Source organism: Plecotus auritus (genome assembly GCF_963455305.1).
Source record: "Plecotus auritus genome assembly, chromosome: 4".
In the NCBI taxonomy this organism is placed as follows: domain Eukaryota; kingdom Metazoa; phylum Chordata; class Mammalia; order Chiroptera; family Vespertilionidae; genus Plecotus; species Plecotus auritus.
In genome coordinates this window covers 19,291,193-19,306,959 of record NC_137775.1, presented here as the reverse complement: position 1 = coordinate 19,306,959, position 15,767 = coordinate 19,291,193, and the positions used below count along the sequence as shown (strand labels likewise).

General features: G+C 37.6%; 1 protein-coding gene across 1 annotated transcript in view; it reads left to right on the top strand.

Moving 5' to 3' along the window:
- The window catches only part of THEMIS (thymocyte selection associated), a gene marked incomplete at both ends in the record, with an annotated part of 119,061 nt that overhangs the window by 31,759 nt on the left and 71,535 nt on the right, over positions 1–15,767 (top strand). The gene's annotated exons all lie outside the window — the stretch shown is intronic.

Sequence of the window (15,767 nt, the reverse complement as noted above, 5' to 3'; positions counted from 1 at the left end):
TTTTTACTGTACCTTTTCTATGTTTAGGATATGTTTAGATACACAAAATTAGACTAGTAATAGAATTATTTTTCAAGAAATTGTTTGACTAGGATTAATGAAACCTGCTTCTTTGTGCTTGGGTATCAAAATGCCTAATACATTAACATTTTTTCAAAATAAATCTCCCTGTTGTTTTATTCAGGGATCTATATACTTAATTGATAGAAAACATATAATATTGCATTCAATGGTCGTTCAGTGGTTTATCTACTGAAATGACTACATTTTGTAGGATTAGCCATTTTATGATCACATCTAATTTTTTAGAAGCTGACTAAAATATCAGCTTATAAATTCCTTTTAGAAATTACCTATTAGCAAAATTGTTTTACAAAACTATATTTAAAATATATTTAGTAGCTTTATAGTGCATAACCTTTTCAGCTCCTGTTTTTTGATGGGCTTTTGTTAAAAGAAGCAAGATAAAAGGCACAATTTGCTCCTGTTTTTCCATCTGGATGTTATGAAGACATGATTCAAAGAGACCCTAAATAGGCTCCCTGCCTTTTGGATAATTTGCTATTTAAGGAATAATGGGCTATTCTTCCAAATTTTCTGGGTCAACTTCTCATAAGGTATCTCTCCCCCACTGTGCTCACTTAAGCAAAATAAATTCAGCTATGTCTATTATACAAAATATTTTCCTAGACAAAAAGGGATATTCTGGATATACTATGCCAAAAACTGTGAAGCAATCTAAGTGCACAAAAAAGTTCAGGCTTTTATACTAATTTTCATTTCCATTTTTTTGGACTATTTTTTCTTCTGCTCTTTGGTACATGATCAGATTGTTTCTCTAAGTCCTTGTTCTTTGGATAACTAAAATGAATAATATCAGGAAGACAAATAGACTTTGCAGGTCTAGGTTAAAGTGTTCTTTTCACCCACCTATGTATATTTTAGCCTCATACCAAAATTATGTCAAAAGGATCATCTTAAAATTGACTTTTCCACACCTGGCACTATTCTATAAGTTTTCAAGGTACTAATATTTTTTATACATCTTCTAAAAATCTAATCACATTTTGCTCTTACCAGCCCCCTTTCCTACGTACACAACTCCTCTAAAGTTTGTTATGGTGTTACCTCAACAGTATTACCATGGTGGAACCAGACTCTCCTTACAAAATTGTCTACTCAGATCTTTAGTTTCTTGATTCTTTTAACTGGACATTGGCAAAATACATTACTATATTTATACATAATTACATATTAGTGATTTAGAGATTCTGCCATGGGAACAAAATCCTTTTTTAATAGACTATTTTTAAGAGTTGTTTTAGTTTCACAGTAAAATTTAGTGAAAAGTACAGAAGTCTCCCATATACCCTTTACCCCTAACAAATGCATAGCCTCGGCCATTATTATATCCCCCACCGGAGTGGTACACTGTTCCACCTGATGAACCTGCATTGATACATCATAACCTAAGTTCATGGTTTACATTGGTTCACTCTTGGTGTTGTATGGTCTATAGGTGTAGACAAATGTATAGTGGCATGTATCTACGATATAGACTCACACAGAGTATTTTCGGTGCCCTAAAAATCCTCTGTGCTGTGCCTGGTCATCCTTCTTCCCCCACAATCCCTGGTAACCACTGATTTTTTTTTTTTATGGTTTCCATAGTTTTGCATTTTCCAAAATATAATTGAATAAAAAAGTAAGTAGCCTTTCCAATTGGCATCTTTTATTTGGTAATATGAATTGAAGGTTCCCCATGTTTTTTAATGGCTTGATAGCTCATTTCTTGATAGCACTAAATAATATTCCATTGTCTGGATGTACCACATTTTATTTATACAGCTATTGAAAGACTTCTTGGTTGCTTTTAAATTTTGGCAATTATGAATATAGCTGCTATACACATGCAGGTTTTAGTATGGACATACAAAATACAATTTTTAAAAGTTATAAGATGTATTGATTTTTCTCAACTTTACAAATAACACACAATCTTGTAGAAAATTAGAAAATGGAAGAAAATGCAGAGAAGTAAATTAAAGCTTCCTATAATCTCATCACCAAAGCTAGCTAGCATTAATATTTGTTACATTTCCTTCTATTGTTTTCTAGTACATGGCACACCCACACACAAATAGATATAATATAATGGGGATCAAGCTTATTTCTGAGGATTTGCCTATATTATTAAAAATTCTTCAAAAGCAATTTTTATTTTCTATGTAATAGGCCCTCATATGTATATATCATAATTTATTAAGTCCATTCTGAAGTTATCATTTATGCAGTTTATACTATAATGAGCAGCTTTTAACTGAAGTTTAGTCCATCTCATTACTATAATAATCCCATGAATGTAACATTATAACTTCAGAAGTAAATATGATTTTAAGGCTTTTAGCACATTGCCAAATCACATTCCATAAACACTCTGCCAATTCACATTCCCATCAAGAACTAATGAGGGGGCTGACCTAACTGCTTTTTTGAAGCTATTACTTATTGTTTATCCCTCCTCTCTCCAATTTAAAAAATAAAGTTAGCAGCTTTATTGAGATGTAATTTGCATAACATAAAATTCAGCTGTTTAAAGGATAAAATTCAAATTATTTTTAGGAATCTTGTCTCGGTTTCATAGGCAACATGAATTTAAAAACCTTGGGAAAAGGTGTGACACAGCGTGACAGGAGGTCACACTATGGGCAGGGCTCTGGGGTCGGGCATAAGTGGCAAGAGCAAAGGCCCATGAGTCAGACAAAGAAAACATTGTTCTTGTATGGATCTTTATCTTCACTCTTATCTAACAGCACTCCATAATTTTGAGTAAATAAATATGGCCAGTAAAAAATAAATTAGAAGACTTTTAGAAATGAGGTGATAATCATTATTTGAAGTAAGATCATCCAGTAAAACCAATGGAAGCAAATGAAACAAAATTTTCAATTTGTTAGAATTAATAAGTTAGTTTTGTAAGAGGACAGGATAACAATATATGAAAAACATATATAAGTAAATACATACAGAGTATATACATAAAATATGAACATAAACATATATATTTATTTATAAAAATATATATAATCATGCTTTCCATTTAGAATATATGAGTAAGACATTTTAAAATAGCAATGGAAAAGCACAAAACTACTATGCTTAATATCTTTATATATAGTATAAGAAATATTATAAAACTTTAACTCCTTTTCTTATTTACTTAAAAATATTATAAAAGCTTACTTATTAAAAACTAGAGGCCCAGTGCACAAATTCGTGCACAGGTGGGGGAGACAGTGGGAGGTTGGCCAGCTGGCCCACCCCGATCGGGTCTGATCAGGGCCGGGCTGACTTGGGGGAGGGGCTGCAGGTGATTGGCCAGCAGGCCCCGCCCCCAGTTGGGATGGGGGCCCAATTGGGGGTGGGGCCGGCCAAGGGGAAGGGTCATGGGGGGGTTGGCCAGCCACCCTGCCCTCAATCAGGGTGGGAGAGGCTGATCAAGGGCAGGGCCGGCTGGGGAGAGAGGCCACAGGAGTTGGCCGGCCGGCCCCACCCCCTGATCAGGCTGGTTTGCTGGCCGCAGTGGGCGTCATAGTGACTGGTTGTTCTGGCATTCCGGTCGCTGGCTTATTATATATATAGAGATAAGCCAAAACAGCCATGGCTGGATAGCTCAGTTGGTTAGAGCATCCTCCTGTGTACCAAAAAGGATGCAGGTTTGATTCCTGGTCAGGGCACATACCTAGGTTGGGGATTTGATCCCCAGTCCAGACTCATATGGGAGAAAACCTAGCAATGTTTCTCTCTCTCTCTCTTTCTCTCTCTCTCTCCCTCTCCCTCCCTCCCTCTCTTCCTTCCTTCCTTCCTTCCTCTTTCTCTCTAAAGTCAATAAAAACATATCCTCAGGTGAGGATTAAAAATAAATAAAAACATATTGATGTATTTTAGTGCATCAGTTTATTAAGTGCTTGAATCAGAAAACTGAATATTGTATATATCAATTATACATGAATTAATTTATAAGACAAACATAATGATAACCCTAATTCACATATTATAATCATAATTATTATTGTGTTGGCTCTTAAAAAAGTAACTCTAAAGTTCATGTGGGAGAATAAACAAGTGAAAATATTCAAGCAAATACTTAAAAAACAGAACAATAAGAAAGTACTTGTCTTGCTAATGTTAAAACCTATTACAAAGTTAGAATAAATTATACTAAATGTTACAGAAAATCAAAAGCTGAGTCAATAAATTAATAATAGTGTTACTAGTTGTTAAAGAAGCATTAGAGCAATGCTTTGAATTTGATGCTAATGTCCCCAAACTTAAGCCTTTGTTTATAGCTCTGAACCAGATCTTAATGTTGACTATTACTTTCTACTCGATGAAGCCTGTACTACTCATCTGGGGCTAAAGGAAAGATTATTTAGTAAATTAATATACTGTAGTTATCATTTGGGAAAGCAATAGATGAAATTGGATCATCAAACTTATACCAGGAGTCACAAAGGAAATTTGAAGTAGATTAAAAAGTTACATTTTAAACCCTGCAGAATCAATATATTCAATTATATAAAATGGAAATTTCTATACATCTGAAAAATAAAAACAGGAAGAAAGGTTCAACAGCAAAATGACACAATGTTTAAAATACTAGAAATCACTAAAATGTAAAACGAAACAATCAAATAGTCTAGGGGAACACTAACTGGGAAATGAATAAAAGTCAGAAAAAATTGAGAGGGCTTGTAACCACACGGAAATTAGTTTGGACTCACTATAAATTAAAACAATGATGACAGTGTTCCCATGTATTTACTAGTGAATCTTTTACAACTCTAATAAAATTGGGAAAGGTGTTGCCAAGGGGTCACTCCCAAACCTAACCAAAGGGTATATAGAATTTTACAACCCTTCTAAAAATAAATTTGATGTATTTCAAAAGCCATCTGCTAGTCATTTGGCAAATACTTCTTTTGTGCCTGTGCAGAGATAACAGTTGATGGCAGGAATACACTTATATTTTGATCCCTGTCTTCCTGGAACCAGCAATCAGCTGAGAAAAGGCCTTTAACTCAGTGGTTCCACTTATTAGAATAAACTCTAAATAAATAACCATCTTAGAATTACTTATACTAACAAAATAGAAGTCAGTATAAGTGCCAAATAATGAGGAAAAGGATAATTTATAATATATCCCTTACAACATATTATGTAGCCATCAAAAATCAAATTTGTGAAAAATATTTTAAAACATGAGGTTTAATCCTGGTTCAATATTAAGTGAAATGGGATTTAAATAAATACATTTGGTATACTTTTAATGTTGTTAGAACATTTGTATTTATATAAATGTATGTATATGTCAAGACTGAAAAAAATAGTATACCAAAGTTTAAAAAGACTTGGGTGACCTCCTTGATATATTTTAGTTCATCAGATTATTAATTTCCTTATCTATAAAGTTGGAAAAACTGAAATACATTTTATCTTGTAAAATACTTCCAACAATTACTGGTAAATAAGTGAAATCAGGTGATCATTAAGTGCTTAGTACAAACTTTGACCTATAAAAAGTATTCAGTAACTTTAATTCATTTTATTTCTGTTCTTCATATTATCTTTGGAAAATTTGGAAGCACTCCTCTGTTTCGTGGGACCCAGGATTGCTAGGCCTCTAACATTCTCATTTCAGCTCCATCTTCCTGATTATAAAAGTAAATTCTGGCTTTCGGGAGCATTGGCCTATTAATAGTTTTTGGAGATGTAGTACATTTTCATCTTTTTCTATCATATTCTGTTTCTTCTTGCAAATATTTTATTGGAATGTCTGGAAGCATCATGTCTAGGCTACTAGACAATTGATATTTAAACTCCTTCTAATCAGATACAAACCATCCTATCTAATAAAAGAGTAATATGCAAATTGACCGTCACTCCAAGACACAAGATGGCTGCCCCCATGTGGACACAAGATGGCCGCCACAAGATGGCTGGCAGGGGAGGGCAGTTGTGGGCAGTCGGGGGTGACCAGGCCGACAGAGGAGGGCAGTTGAGGGAGACAAGGCCAGCAAGGGAGGGCAGTTGGGGGGGGGGGACCAGGCCTGCAGGGGAGGGCAGTTGGGAGGGACCAGGTTTGCAGGGGAGGTAGTTGTGGGCGATCAGGCCATCAGGGAGGGCAGTTAGGGGTGACCAGGCCAACAGAGGAGGGCGGTTGGGGGGCACCAGGCCTGCAGGGGAGGGCAGTTGGGGGGGGACCAGGTCTGTAGGGGAGGGCAGTTGAGGGGGACCAGGCCTGCAGGGGAGGGCAGTTAGGGGTGACCAGGCCAGCAGAGGAGGGCAGTTGGAGGGGTACCAGGTCTGTAGGGGAGGGAAGTTGAGGGGGACCAGGCCAGCAGGGGAGGGCATTTAGGGGTGACCGGGCCAGCAGGGGAGGGCAGTTGGGGGTGACTAGGCCTGCAGGGGAGGACAGTTAGGGGCGACCAGACTGGCAGGATGGGGGCAGATAGGGGTGACCAGGCTGTCAGGGGAAGGCAGTTAGGGGCAATTGGGCCAGCCAGAGAGCAGTTAGGTGTCGATCAGGCTGGCAGTGGAGTGGTTAGGGCAGGGGTGGGCAAACTTTTTGACTCGAGGGCCACAATGGGTTCTTAAACTGGACCGGAGGGCCGGAACAAAAGCATGGATGGAGTGTTTGTGTGAACTAATATAAATTCAAAATAAAGGAGCGGAGGGGAGAGCAAGAGAACTGGATAGAACAGCCGGATCCGGCCCGCGGGCCGTAGTTTGCCCATGGTTGGGTTAGGGGGTGATCAGGCTTGCAGGCTGAGGTAGTTAGGGGCAATCAGGCAGATGCAGGCGAGTGGTTGGGAGCCAGCAGTCCTGGATTGTGATCCCGGTGGGATTGGGCCTAAACGGGCGGTCAGACATCCCTCAAGGAATCCCAGATTGGAGAGGGTGCAGGCTGGGCTGAGGGACACTGCCCGCCCCCCCCCCCCCCCGTGCACGAATTTCATGCACTGGGCCTCTAGTATAAAATAATTGGCAATAGCAAGTTCTCTGGTCTCTCCTGCAGACTACTGTCTAGCCAGTCCCTGAGTCGGCTGAGGCAGTTGCACAGGTGCTACTACTGTGCCACATCTCCCAATGCACTAACCAGTGGTTCTCAACCTTTCTAATGCCGCGACCCTTTAATACAGTTCCTCATGTTGTGGTGACCCCCAACCATAAAATTATTTTCGTTGCTACTTCATAACTGTAATTTTGCAACTGTTAATGAATCATAATGTAAATATCTGTGTTTTCCGATGGTCTTAGGCTCTACAGCAGTGGTTCTCAACCTGAGAACCGCTAGCAGGGTCGCCTAAGACCATCGGAAAACACAGATATTTACATTACGATTCATTAACAGTAGCCAAATTACAGTTATGAAGTAGCAACGAAAATAATTTTATGGTTGGGGGTCACCACAACGTGAGGAACTGTATTAAAGGGTCGCGGCATTAGAAAGGTTGAGAACCACTGCACTAAGCAGACTCATCATCTCAAAGCTGCTCAGGAGCACTTGCTGACCAGGTCATGGCAATATGGAGTGCAGCAACCTGCTTTCCAGAGCAAATCCAGCCAGGTGGCCCAGCCAGTTAAAGAGCTGCCCACTATAGAGGTGGGCTTTTCAAATTCATGTTATTCAAGTTAGTTTTTGTTGTTGTTGTTGCCTGCCTACTAATATGGAATCACAAAGATATCTTTAGGAAGAAAATGTCCCTTTTTATTTGCTGGTGAATTTAGGGAAAAAAGTTGATTTTCTTCATCATGCAAATCAAAATCTATTTAAATCCCAAGCTCTGATATTCATTTAAATACAGCTACACTGGAAAACTGTATCTCTTCCTAACTTTAATTTTATGTAAACTGATTTTTAATTGTTTTGTATAACCATGGGTAACAGGTTTTTTTTGAACAGCGCATAGTAAAAATCAGCAACTGTCAGACAAAGTACAACACTAAATGAAACACTGCAGCATATGTGACAGTTATAGAAGAATTGCTGCTGTTTTCACCCTTCACACTAGGATAATTTTTTCAATATTTACCTCCCCTGTGTAGAGAGGGAAACATATGGGGCTTTACATAATCATAAGCATAAACAGGTGGCTACTTAGGTACATTTAATTTGCAGGCAACATCAATACCAAACAACGCAATCAGCGCCACATGGCTTCTGAACTCTTTCCACTAACATTCCATTAGCAAAATTATGATCATTAAAACAGAGGGAGGGTATGCTCCTCCCTGAATTGGCTTCAACTACCTTTCAGAGCCATGAATAAAACACATTTTCAAAAATGCCGTGGCATTTTGCTGTTACTTTTGTTCAAGGGAACTTCAGCAACTGTGTATAATGCATACCTTCTGAATAACTACAAGCAGCACAATATTTGCATTTTAAAAGTTCTTACATCTCCCTATAATCTGCTCATTATGGGCATAAAATTATGGTGGTTAAATTCTAAGCAATTTCTCAAAGCATGGGGTCAGGCAAACTCTTCAAAGCAACCTGGAAATATTTCCCCAAAGGCAGTCCACCTAAAGAGGTCACCTAGACTCACTTCCATGTTCAAACACTGGCAAAAATCTGTGGAAGATACTGTTGCTGGGATTTTTTGCTATACCTGTGTCAGATGATGAATTGTGGATTCTATAAAGTTTGTCCCATCTAATTTGGTCCAGGCTGGACTTTCTATTTTGTACTCTTTGACCTTACGGGTACTAAACTCTCTGACTCAGAATTCCAGAGTGAAAAAAAAATGAGAAGAAATAACATTTTTTTTTTGGTACATGTTATATATATATATATATATATATTTTTTTTAATTCACCTGCTATTAGTGTTTATTTTTTATTTTATTTTTTAAATTGAATAAATCTTTATTGTTCAGATTATTACAATTGTTCCCTTTTTCCCCCCATAGCTCCCCTCCACCCGGTTCTCACCCCACCCTCTGCCCTTACCTCCCCCTCACTGTCCTCATCCATAGGTGTACGATTTTTGTCCAGTCTCTTCCCACACCCCCCACACAACCTTCCCCCCCAAGAATTGTCAGTCCACTCCCTTTCTATGCCCCTGATTCTCTTATATCCACCAGTTTATTCTGTTCATCAGATTTTTTATTCACTTGATTTTTAGATTCACTTGTTAACAGATATGCATTTGTTCATAGTTTTTATCTTTACCTTTTTCTTCTTCTTCTTACAGAATACCCTTCAGCATTTCATATAATGCTGGTTTGGTGTTGATGAACTCCTTTAGCTTTTTCTTATCTGTGAAGCTCTTTATCTGACCTTCAATTCTGAATGATAGCTTTGCTGGGTAGAGTAATCTTGGTTGTAGGTTCTTGCTATTCATCACTTTGAATATTTCTTGCCACTCCCGTCTGGCCTGCATAGTTTCTGTTGAGAAATCAGCTGACAATCGTATGGGTGCTCCCTTGTAGGTAATTAACTGTTTTTCTCTTGCTGCTTTTAATATTTTCTCTTTGTTTTTTGCTCTTGGCATTTTAATTATGTCTTGGTGTGGTCCTCTTTGGATTCCTTTTGTTTGGGGTTCTGTGCGCTTCCTAGACTTGTAAGTCTATTTCTTTCACCAGGTGGGGGAAGTTTTCAGTCATTATTTCTTCCAATAGGTTTTCAGTATCTTGCTCTCTCTCTTCTTCTGGCACCCCCATAATTCAGATGTTGGTAAGCTTGAGGTTGTCCCAGAGGCTCCTTACACTATCTTCAAATTTTTGGATCCTTTTTTCTTTTTGCTTTTCCAGTTGAGTGTTTTTTGCTTCTTTGTATTTCAAATCTTTGACTTGATTCTTGCGGTCCTCTAGTCTGCTGTTAGGTCTCTGTATAATATTTTTTATTTCAGTCAGTGTATGTTTAATTTCTAGTTGGTCCTTTTTCATATCCTTGAGGGTCTTGCTAAATTTATCGGCCTTTTCTAGGAAATTCTTGAAAAACCTTATAACCGTGGTTTTGAACTCTATATCCAGTCGTTTGCTTTCCTCCATTTCTTTCATTTGTGACCTGTTTCTTTGTATCTGCATTTTGGCTGCTTCCCTGAGTTGATAGAGTGGCTTTGTGTGCTAGGTGTCCTATAGGGCCCAGTGGCTCAGCCTCCCTAGTTACCTGAGGTGGACACTCTTGGTGCACCCCTTTGTGGGCTGTGTGCACAGCCTTGTTGTAGTTAAGTCTTGATTGTTGTTGGTATCACTGGGAGGAATTGACCTCCAGGCCAATTTTCTGTGAGGATCAGCATGTCTACGCTGGGAGAACTTCTGTGATGGGTACACTCTTACGAGACAAGACTTGCAAAATTGCAAAAGCCTCTGTGCTCACCTTGGATGGGGCGGAGTCTCAGGGCGGAGCAGACAGTCTTGGCTTCCCGTCAGCCCTGCCCTATGAGGCCCCTGGGTCTCAGTGTCCCTCAGTAATTGCTGCAAGCACCTCTGAGAGAAAGCTTCCCTCGAGTTTCGCCCGCTGCCAGACAGTTCAGTTTCTCCCCGAATGAGTCTGGATTCCCAGAGTCTTGTCCAGGACTGGGGTTCAGCGCAGTCGGAAGCTTCTGTCTCCCTCCTGCTTGAGAAAGCCAGCCACACACTCAGCTGTCAGTCCACTCTGCGCTCGCGTGCCTCCAGACCTCTGCCTCCCGCAGCTCCCCTGAGTCTCAGTGTGCTTTTCTCTTTTTCTGACAGTCCAGATTCCCCCTGAATGAGTCTGGTTTCCCAGAGTCTCGCCCGGGACTAGAGTTCAGCACAGTCGGGAGCTTCCGTCTCCCTCCCACTTGAGGAAGCCAGCCGTGCACTCGCCGTCCTCTCCGCGTGCCTGCGCATCTCCGTACCTCAGCCTTTTGCAGCTCCTCTGAGTCTCAACGTGCTTTTCTCTTTCCCTCTAGTTGTAGAATTCCCACTCAGCCAGCTTTCCTGTGGTTCTGGATGGTGTCCGTTTTGTCTTTTAGTTGTAGTTTTGAAATTGTTGTGCGAGGCAGCAGTTTAGATGTTTACCTATGCCACCATCTTGGTTTCTCCTCTATAACACTTATTTCATAGACACACATATACACCTAGTCACAAAGCATGATGCTTTTGAATCCCCCTATAAATTCCTCTGAATACAGGATCTGTCAAGTTGATACCAATATCCACGAACTTGTAGCGACTCATGACTGTGATGCCGGGCTCTCCTTGGCGGAAGCAGAAGTGTGTATATGTTATATATTAAGTATTTTCTATGCATGTTGTATTTATTAACTCATTTAATCATCACATTGATATTTTGACACAGCTGATATTTTTTTCCCATTTTATAGAAAAGGGAATTGTAGCCCTGAGAGTTTAAGTTCTCAAGTTTACACAGTGAAGAAAGGGCTGAGGCCAGAATTAAACCCAGGCAGTCTGAATCAACACTCATACTTTTTACCCCTTAACTTTATTTATTTATCTATCTACCTATTTATTTATTTATTTATTTATTTATTTTTTAATGTTGGGATAGTTGTGTATCTCTGGCCCTGAAAATTTTATTGCCCAAAGTCACCAGGGCCAAGAGTAGCAAATCTATAGTATTTTGAAGATCCTCCTAACAAAGCCTAGTGAGAGATTTGGGGTGACTGAAGTCTGTCAGGGTTCTTTCCAGTCCTGATGCCTCTATGTGTCTTTCCATAACCCAAGGGCAGTGCTCTGCAGAACTAAAGGGTCCAGGGAGCTGTGCTCCTGCCAAGGTTTATGGGAAGAGGAATTTCTCACATTCTCTGTCCTCATTCTGGGCTTATTATTCATTCTCTTTGCTGGGCAGGAGAAAGCTTTAACGTGAACAAATATAGATGACAACTTTATAAGTAAGCTAGAGATTTAGGCAGAGATACCAAGTTATATCATTTGGTTTTAAGACCTAACATTATTAGTGTAAATTATTTGTTAAACATCCCAAATGTGTTAGATATTGTAGCATCACTCCTTTCAAGGAGTTTAGGTGTTATTTGAGAAAAGAGGTCTTTTTTTAATGCAATAATAGACACAGAGTTAAAAATAAAATGGTAGGTTTCATGATTATTCTTTTTATCTCCAGGTAAAAGAAGTATTAAAAACACTTAATAGCTATTATAGACAATTCCTATTCCATTATAAATGTAAAGACATTGAAGCATAGAAATTCTACAGCCTCATTTTTTCTCATCTAACATTTAAAAAAAAAATGGTCACCATTTTTTAAACCTATGTCTTTCTTCCCTTTCCCAATTTCTCAAAGAATGGGGTCAGGCAAAATTTTACTATGCAAAATTTTCTTATCATGAACTTTGACTTCCTTCATAATCCTTCTTTCTGCTGTTGGAGACTCTTCTGTGAAGACCATTGGAATCACTCATTAGTTGATGATGTTCAATAATTCTAAAATTGACTCTGAAAAATCTATAGAATTTTCTCACAGTTTGAACGTTATTATTATATTATTATATAATGTTTAATAACATTATTATATAAAATGTTACTAGATATTATTATATATCCTTCACTCAAGTTTTTGAGGTTTTTGCTTTGATAGGTTATTTCATGTACTCCATTTCCATCTGAAGTTGAATAGATATGCTTGAGCTAGAATTTCTAGTGAAAATAGTGGATTTGGGATAGTCTTGGAGATTTTGTAGGTTATACTAACCTAAGAATTGTCTTGGGAACATAATAAAATGATAAAAAAGCCACAAGAAGCATGTGAAATGAGAAATCTATACAGGCAAGTATAAATAACAAGGTTGTTTAGAAATTCAATTGCAAAACAAACATTTTAAGAGGTGGACGCACACACTCACAAAAATAAGTGAGGCATACTTTGCTTTATTGGCAGAGAGACAAGACACATGACCAGAAATATGTAGCAGTCTGACTTATCTCCAAATCTTCTTCACATAGCTCAGTGCATTTGAAATTTCAAGCATGCATCTCAAATATATGTGTATCAATTTAACACCGTGTGTGTACTTGACATACCTTTACCTGTATCTCAAGGGCAAGTTTCTTTATAATGAGAGTGGATAGGAATCCATAGCTTGATAAAATTGTGTTAAAGAAGCTTCAGCCACTTTAACTTTTTATTAGACTAGAGTGTCATTATTTTACCACACAATATGGCTGAAAAAAAGCTTGAGTGGGAGTTGAAATGTCAACTCTGCCATTTTTTTGTTCTTGTGGTTATATTAGTTTTAATTTTAATACATGGTTTTCTTCCAGGAAGTGTTTAAAGGCACTTATTCATTTTGTGAGGGTTACTTTATTTTAAAACTATGATAGTACATTATAGAAATCCACTTAAATATGGCAGGTAACTGCAGCACGGAAAACACTCGAACTGGTGTGTGCAGCAGTCAACCCCTTCGCTTTGTATAGTCCCCAGGCCTCCTCAGAGGCCTCACCTACACCTACTGGCATGTGGCCATCTGGCATGTGAACAGATAATGCCCATCGATGTCTTAAACATCAGCGAAGTTCACTTTCTTTTGTTGTTAGTTTTAAAAGTTCTCAGTCTTTCTGCACCCAAAAGCAGGGTAGACACCCACCTTGGACCATCCCTGTTAACTAATAAAATGTTAGATAAACAAAGTATGATTTCAGATAACAGTCACAGGGCGAAATGTGTAGCTCTGTAATTAAGCCCTTGAGCTGTAGAGACAAAAAAGCATGGCAGTTTCTAATGATCCATGTGATGATAGAAAATGTATGGCCTCTCTTCAAACATTCATGTGCTTGTCAGTGAAATGTTTGTGTTTCATCTATAGCTACCTCATATTGTTATTTTGAAAATTATATTTTGCCTTAAATGTGAATTTCCAGCACATTTTAAGATGGTAATATTTTAATAATTCTAATGTTAATGATATGAAAGAAAGATGAGAATTACTAGGTGAAGTTCACTCTATGATATTTTGTTTTAGAGATGGAAGAAATACATTTGGTTGGAACTGGGAAAGCAAGTTAAAGATTAGACAAGAAAAAAGATTCTAAACTCTTCACAATAATCTCATGATATGTATATTAGATAATATTGTGACATAAAGTTGGAAAATTTAATTTTTAAAATTACTCCCTATTTGGAAATGAATTGATGAGACAGAAAGAGAATAAAAATCTTAAAAATATCTGAAGAGCACAAACTCTGCACAGTGAACCAGGAAATGATTCTTGCTCTTCTCGTATTGAAGGGTCTACAAAGGCTGACCCATGCGAAGGAAGGGCCAGCTCTAGAGATGTGTGTGTATATTTGGTGAACTGGAATAAACATGTTTTCAGTAAAAATGTCTTTGCAAGTAAGTTGTGTGATGAGGAGGACTAGTGTGGTGGCAAGAGCATGAAATTCTTATTTGAGATTCTAGAGCCGTGACTATGAAAATCATGACTACTTTCATAGCCCTCAGTAATAATAATAGTTTTACTGTCCTTAAATGATTATGGTGAGGATAAATGGCACAAATGAAAAAAATCCTCCAAAAGTAAGTGTCTAAACAAATTTCATTTGTTAATATTACTATAAATAACAATGATTGCAGATCATTAAAAATTACTTAAAAATATAAACTCCCTGAAAACCTAAGATTCAGAATCAAGATCTTATAAACTAAATTAAATTATTGACTAATTTTCAACAGATCAATTTATTGCAGTTTCTTGTTTCTTTTGTGACATGCTCTTTGTGAACAATTTATTATAATTTAAAAATAATATACATTTTAATAGGAGACAAATTTGGAAACAGAAATCTATTATCTGTTTTTTAACTTATTTTATAAAGTTACACATTGGCTTATTTTGTAATCATTCTCATGATCATGCATCTCCCAAAATGTTTTTTTTTTAATTTGGAAAAATAACAAATCACTTTTTCCCTAGTGAACGCAACTGTACTCTTTGTGAAAAAGATGGAGTAAGTATTGGTCTAATTTAAACCTGATCAGGCCTATATATATATCTTGCTCTAATTTATATGGTATTAAGCGGCTATGTATAAGGAGGGACTTTTGGATTGGCTATAATAGTATATGAAGAAATAAGTTAATCAAAATTTTTGTGTGCTCTGCCACTTAGTATGCTAAACTGGGTACTCAATCATTTTCTATGGGAAAACACACAGATATATAAATGGATTTTTTTTGCAATAGAGACATCCAACAAGACAGCTCTGAAGTGTGTGATTAACTTGAAATAATGGTAGGCCTTAGGGTTCCAGGCTTTTTCTATTTCATAACATTTTAGGTCTGTTATTACCTTAGGTGAACCCAATTCCCCAAGAAAGAAGATGCTAAATTCATTTTCTATGACTTATGTCATCAATATACCTAGGATAGAAAAAACAACAACAGTGTATCTCTAGTATTTATGAGATTCTAGGTGGCTATTTTTTCAAAACGTATTTCACAAAAACTGCTCAAATTTCTACACCCTGATAATGATTGTGGACTCTTAGAAATAAATCTTCACACACAGACAAGTGAGATTAAATGTTGTGGGCATACACATGTGCTCATGTGCGTGTGCGCACACACACACACACACACACACACAAATTCATTTACTGTGAAGAATTCAAGAATACTATTTTATTAGATTTTTCCTGATACAAGACATAATAAAATAAGAAGTTCCTTCCAAGTAAATGTTTTTTTGCCTTACAGTCTTCAAGTACACCAGCAGTGGATGAACACTATTCAATTTCTAAAAGTTTTCAGGACAGAT